This window comes from Thermobia domestica, chromosome 7, assembly GCF_964235325.1.
Source record: "Thermobia domestica chromosome 7, izTheDome1.hap1.1, whole genome shotgun sequence".
Lineage (NCBI taxonomy): Eukaryota > Metazoa > Arthropoda > Insecta > Zygentoma > Lepismatidae > Thermobia > Thermobia domestica.
In genome coordinates, this window is record NC_137460.1 from 32,764,321 (window position 1) to 32,771,478 (window position 7,158).

Genomic DNA, 7,158 nt, shown 5'->3' on the forward strand with positions numbered 1-7,158 from the left:
ACGAGGTGCTGGAATTTAAAACCCGCGTAATTTAAAGGTTAGTCACGACTTTTGGCATCATTATATTACTACAAGTATCTGTCTTAAAATCATGTTCATTGCAGAGTTAAACAGATTCCTACAACCTTTTACATTACAATTCAAAGCAATACTTACTTCTTTTGAGGTACAAGATGTCACCTTCATTACTCTACTTCTGTTGGGGTGGGCGGATGGGTGGGCGAGGCTATCCATCGGGTGGGCAGTCGCCCACCCTCGCCCACCCTTAATGCCGTCCCTGTTACAGAGCCACTGTTACACCAGTTATCGTAGCTAGCAAAGTAACTGGAATGCATATAAACACTTACTACAGTAAAACCTGTCAACTTTGGCACCTGCTCATCTTGGCCTGGTTCGTCTTGAACCTGCACTTTCCCATAAAACATTTGTTACTTATTACTCTGTAAGTTGGCCACTTGTCTATCTTGGAAGTTGGCCACATTGAAGCAATGTTTATCCTTTGATGGCAATGATAAATTTATCTGCCTAACTTGGCCATGCAAAATACCGTTTTGTTATTATTATTTAACTTCTCCGTATTTCCATATGAGAGGCAAATGTTTTGCATTTGTGACTAGAGACAAAGAAGCATGGATTCCCACGATTTGTTCTGGGAGTTCAATGGAGTTTTTTTTTTTTTTTTAACGATGTCTTTTCTGGTAAAACCATTAGCTATATCGGCTCGGTTCCTTCTAGCAATGAGAAGCTTTAGTAATTCCGGAACATTTCATGGTTAAAGCTAACCATCTCAATTTGTCAACTATTGGCTTGTCGAAAAGTAGCGGAGATTTTGAGATATGAACTCCCCTAAGATTTTCTCAAAATGTCTTTTGCTCTGAGGGAAAAAATTGTAGCTCATTAACAAGAGGTAGACGACACTATACAATAACTACAAAATTAGAATAGAATAGAGCAGCAACAACTGATAGAAAATCAAATAAACTGCGTATAAATTGTTCAATTTATAATTTTGCTTTTCTTGTTTTCAATCTTAATAGCTCAGTGTGCTACAATACCAATTTCAATGAACTGCGCCAGTAGCGTACGCAGGAATTTATTTCGGGAGGGGTCCAAACTCAATATGAGGGTATTTTATATTAAAATTCCTAAAAATTGCCCCTAAAATTAGGCTAAATTTACACAAAAGTCGAAATTTTGGGGGGGTGGGGTCCGGACCCCCATGACCCACCCCCTGTGTACGTCCCTGAACTGTGTACATATGTTTCTATTTTATGGTTGTTTGTGTTGTATTTTCAATCCGAATAATTCAGTATACCAGACTATTTTTTGGGGTGGGGAGCATACACATATTAAACACACTATAGCATTTTTTCTAGTACTGTATATTGTTATGATTATACTCTATATGCATTATTTAAAAATAGCTGTCGTGCCATTGCTTATTAAAATGTTACAATCAAGTAATACTAGAAACCTATTCTAAAAATGCACCAATCACACTTATTTTCTGTAAGTTGGCCACCTGAACCACTTTTCAATGGAAATGATCGTGGCCAACACAGACAGGTTTCACTGTAGTACTTTTATTAAAAAAATATAGAAATGAAATAAAATTTCTAGATGTATGTCCCACGGATATGCTTCATAAGAGAGAAAAGACGGGTGATTAATAAAGGGTTAGTGATTATGAAATAATCAGTTTAATGGTAATATGGGAGGAAACGCTAGAGCGGCAAAAACTCACGGACAATGTTTTCCATCACAAGATGAAACTTGGACTGAAACTGTCACTTTTTCTGGAGAATCCAAATGTGCAATATAAAATGGGGGTTTCCATTTAAAATTTTAAAGTTAGCCCCCGTACCCCGAAGGGGCGGGGATAGGGGGTTGCGTTCGGTATCGCTGGAAGCTTTTTCAAAACTATTTAACACGTTTTATTTTTGTTTTGCTGATCTGTATGTTTCGCGAGATATTGAACCGTTCCGGGACTTTTTCCGCATCCTATATATATATATATATATATATATGTATCTGGTGCTCTAAAAATAGCGCCCACGGACAACAGAGCGCAATTCTCCAGAAAGCTAAAATGTCATACAATCCGGAGCTTTCTATAGCTGTTATTGGAAATCAAAAGTTTCACTATGTGACAACGTCGCATATTAACTTTGACCGGATGGCATTGCTCTACGATTCCATCAAGCATTTGTATCGATTATTACGCAAATAAATTGTGCTTGTGTCAACGTCTATTTACTTTAACAGTCATCTCGAAAGACTGAATCGTAAATCTCTGGGTTCGATTCCCGGCAGAAGCTCATGTGGTTCGGATTCCACGTTAATCAGTAGGTCCACGTCTCATATAGCCTCGCTGCTGAAAGGGACGCTAAACTAGAATCAACTCAATCGTAGATCTACTCTATGGTTCTTTATCTGTGACGTTGCCAGCTAGTGCAATTCGCGTTTCCAGATGAGCACCCGAGAGGTATACAGTTTTATATATATAACTTTTCGCTTTATTGTGACTTGTAGAATACTGCTCTGTAGTCTGTGGGCGCCATTTTTAGAACATCTGATATATATGAAGACCTCGGGGGAAAATAATGATAACCCTCCAAATCTTGAAAAATGAGTGAAACAGCCTATGCTTCTTGACGTCAGTGGATCTGTTGTCCCTCGAAGAATTACCGAGTTTGGCCAACAGATGATAGAAATATGGCCAATTCCTTACAGGTTTCTCAATAGTGTTCAATACATACCCAAACATTCAAAGCCTTGTATCTCAAAGTCATGTCAGAGTGGGATATCATTATTTTCCCCCGAGGTCTTTATACAGAGCCGTAGCTAGAGATTTCGGCGCCCGGGGCGAAGTAGCATTCGGCGCCCCCTACACTCACCAATAATTATATATATATATATATATATATATATATATATATATATATATATATATATATATATATATATATATATAAAGAAAAGCAGTTTTTGTTGTTATGATACGCTGAATTTTTGTTAATCTTCTTGGAGAGGCATTGCCATTGCAAAAACCAAAAACGATCATTATGTATCCTTTTTCAAATAAGAGCTGTTTTCAGGAGTCTTATTTTGGACTTTTTGTTAAACTTGACAAAATTACCTTTGGTTGTCTACAAATTCACTGGGAGAACAGTTATGGAAAGTTACTACTATTTACAACGTTTCATACTATCGATAAGAAATGAAATTTCAATACATTAAAAACTATGTGCTTTTAAATTGTTCGAAATGGGTGACAGTAATAATTGTAAACTTTTTAATTTTATTCTTATGTGACCACATCAATAGCATTTTAATTTCGATCTTTTAACGGTAAAATATATTTTGTGAAATGTAATGGAAATTCAGAAGGAGCCTTCTTTTTGAATTTTTAAATATTGATCGATGGAGCTGAAGAATATGTTCAATGTTTGTACCTAAAATCCAAAATATACTTTGGCTACTAAATGTCTGAAATTATAGTAATTACTTAATTTCTTAATGAATGAAAGTTCCGAATTTAAGGTACCGGTACTTATTATTAATTAACATATTAAAGTACTCTAACACGTACATATATAAAGAATGTGTGTACTTATGTTTTGTATGTATGTAGATAGATAAAAACATCACACAACTAGACACGTATGCTGCCGTCCTAAGCGAAAAGACCTTAGCTCCACATTTTTCGAAAATCGAGATACTGGTATGGAAATGTTCGTAGTACAATTCTGCATCTATCTAAAGTGAAATTGACGTGATTTGACCAATAGGTAGGGGGTAATAACGTCATGAGTGCTTACCTTATGTTCAAAACTGTAACTGAAAGTAAGCAAAAAGACCTTAAGGGGCAATCCATAAGCAAATATATTTAACTGTATTGCCACACAAATTTTAGATCGTGAATATATATTTAATAAAGTTTTACTGAAATACAACAAATTTGAACGTACAGCCTAAGCCAAAACACGTTGTGCTTATTTTCTCGAAAGTATGTGAAATGGAGTTAAGGCTTTTTCGCTTAGCACGCAGTATGCACAAAATAATATGTTGGCGATACAAGAAGTTGATGAAAAATAACCCAAATAAATTCCTCCAAATTGGAAGCATTTGATATGTCAATGGAATTTAAAAATAAATCATTGGTAGTGATAAGTGTCTGAAAAGGTCGAACTTCGTTGGGCTAATTTCTGACCCCTTAAGCCCCTATCTTACAACTGTTTGAAGTTCGAAAATATTATTGTTCCCCTCGTTTACCTTGATTTTTAACATTCCCGCACAAACAGCAGCTTGAATGTGTCTCTTCACTCTTCTCACTTTCATACCTTCATTCTCACCGTCACACAATGGGGCCAGGCGTGACGTCATATTGTGTGGTGCTCTCGTTTTGTCAACTTAAGATCTCTCAGGCAATTCTTAGCAAAAACTCGAAAAAAGAAGTAAAAGATTGACTCGACATAATTTGTTATAATGAAACCTTAATAGTGTACACATACGATAGTGTACAGGAAAAGAAGTTATAGCAGTTTACAATGAACTCATGGGACGTGTAAATTTGGTTATCCGCCGAAGCCGGAGAGGCGCTGCTTAGTGATAGAAGATAGGAAATTGACTTTGAATGCAACTATTCCTACATTGCGTGTAGATATTCAGTGGCTGGTAGGGATGCGCAGAGACGAGTCGAGACAGGATTTTCCTGGCAAAATTCGAGTCGAGACACGGCTCTTCCAATAGAGAAATATACATTTTTCGAGTCGAGACATCGCTTTTACGGCACTTTTTTCGAGTGGAGACAGCCACAAATCTTGTCTCGTGCGCATCCCTAGTGGCTGGTAAACATGGTGGCACGGCCAACATGTATGTATCATTTTGTATATTTAGAATGTAGATGTGATGTGTAGTCAATAATCATATTTCAAAATGATGCTAATATTTATCATATCCCTATGATAATCCCCTACTTAATATCATATTTGGAAAATGTTGTGGTACTGAAAGCATATAACTATGGTCAAGCGATATAATGGCATTTTAGTAGAAAATATGGCATAATATGTCTGTAATTTTTTAATATGTCGTAGCGGAAACATTGTTCTTACTGTATGCAAAGAGAAAACCTGCACATATTTGCACTTTTAAGAAATATAGCGCATGAAAATGTTTAAGGAAAACCCCATTCTGGATGCAATGCTGCTTTTGAATTGAGCTGGAATGAATGTGAGAGCAAGTGTTAGGTTATTAGACGTGTGATCCCCATGCACGCAGTGACAAAGTTGAATATAGGTCGACTCTGGAATTTTGAACCCAGATCTCGTTGGGGGCTTCGCCCCCAGAACCCATCTTGTTACTAACATCTAGTCATACTTCTCTGGCATTCACTAACAGAACTAAACTCTAGTCAAACGTATTTGATTAATGGTGGCGACATTTTGAAACACCAATGCTAAACCATCTATGGCCTATAAGGTAGAACCATATTAAAAATGGTGTTGATCAATTCACTATTGTGTTTTTTGTGATGCGTGCACAGAAGTGACATTGGAATCAACTGTAATGAACCTCCGCTTGCTCCAGCTAAGAGTGTTCCGATCAAGCTCTGAAATGAGCTCACGTAATACACGATGCAATATATGAAACAACTTGAACAGGTTACTGATACTTGTAAATCATAATGGGCCTTATTCAGAGTCGTTCTGACGTTTGATTAGTGCCATACTCAAGAGTTCGACTAACATATGTTTCCTGCAGTAGTCAGGCTTTTAGTATGACGCTAATCATACGTCAAAACGACTCTGCATAAGGAGGCATATGTTTAATATATCTGATAATATATTTATATCGAGAACTTGTGATGAGATAATGTTTATGTATTGAAGCGCCCTTGCATCTTCATTGTCATAACGAATCCTCCACAACTTTGAAATAATTTTGAGAAGCAAGAACTTCTCTTCAATTTTATTACTCTTCAGTTGTAAATGAATAAGTACACTTTTTCCTTTCATGCGTAAGAATGTAAGCCAATCGTGAATTGCCAATCAAAGCATATTACCCATGCGTTTGTTTATGCCAATCATATAATCTGTTAAACAATTTAGGAGCGAATATAAGGAATATTTCCTTTTATGATGTAAAACTCTGTTTTTGATGAAATAATGTCTAAATAACATACCGAAATAATTGGTTTTCTTTCAATTTTCTGCTTCATATTGCGAATTCTTATGGTTTGGCCAAGAATTCAGTGGTTTGGCCCCACTGTGCGTTGAGATTAATCCGATTGGGTAGAAAAACATTTTGAACTAAGCAAACTCATTACTGTCAAAACACCGAACACGACTTCGCTCGTTTCTGATTTTGAAAATGCTCCTGCGCACACTATAAGTCATTACTCGGCAGTGGATTGCGAGCGAAGCGAGCAAGAAAATTTTTAAGAAATCTACGTATTTCATTGATAACCGACAACAATATTGATCGAATAGGGCGCCAATACTCTCTGGGGGCGACTCGTCTTTTACTCATGTCCAACACCACTTTTTCTTTCTCCTTGCTCGTTCGGCGCCCCCTTGCATCAGCGCCCGGGGCGGGCGCCCCGCTGGCCCCCCCTTAGCTACGGCTCTGTCTTTATATATATAAATAGATAGTGTTTGGGAATAAATAGATACATATTACAAAAATACGTTATATCATGAGTTCCACAATTATTTCTATCTGGAGACATGCGCACCAACTACGTGGGTGCACCGGGGCTCCAGCACCCACACAAATAAACTTGTAGGTGCAGCGCACCCACAACATGTTTAGTTTAATAGAAATAAAATAAAATAAAATAAATATTTCTCACTTGTCATTATCAAAAAATAATAAGCAATTAAAATATTGAGATAGAAGTTAAAATTTCTAACCTCTAAAACATAAATGTTTGTTTTAAATGTGTTTGTGCAAAGGCAACCAAGGAACACACTCCCCCTTCCTTGCCTGTCTCTGGCCTAGTCAAAGGCAGCTCCCACAATAAAATAATGGAACCGTATTGTTAATAGAATCTCATTTTTCGGCTTGCTTTGATATTTTCTTACAATTGATACATTACAATAAGTCTACTGGTCAATTCACCTAAGATGGCCATTGTTTGTGCGCTCACCTGCT